The sequence below is a fragment of the Penaeus monodon genome, chromosome 34, assembly GCF_015228065.2.
Source record: "Penaeus monodon isolate SGIC_2016 chromosome 34, NSTDA_Pmon_1, whole genome shotgun sequence".
NCBI classification, from domain to species: Eukaryota; Metazoa; Arthropoda; class Malacostraca; order Decapoda; family Penaeidae; genus Penaeus; species Penaeus monodon.
The window spans coordinates 18898402-18898648 of NC_051419.1; the positions used below are offsets into that span (position 1 = coordinate 18898402).

A 247-nucleotide genomic window follows, 5' to 3' on the forward strand; every position below is an offset into this window, starting at 1 on the left:
AAGACGTTATACTATCAAAATATCTGCAGTCAGAAGCAGCAATGACGGCTCACCTTCGCGCTATTGCCAATGTCTATCCGGCAACTAGACGCACTTTGGGAGCATATAAGAAGCCCATTTCTTGCCTGCAATAATAGTTCAGCCTATAGCCTTCTTTTAGACATAATATTCCGATTCTACGCGATGGTTAGTTGCTCTCGAAGATGGCATTACCTATCCATCACTTATTTTAACTTATATTGTGTAA

General features: G+C 40.5%; 1 pseudogene; it reads left to right on the forward strand.

The window, feature by feature from the left end:
* The window catches only part of LOC119594850, a 9373-nt pseudogene that overhangs the window by 7572 nt on the left and 1554 nt on the right, over window positions 1–247 (forward strand).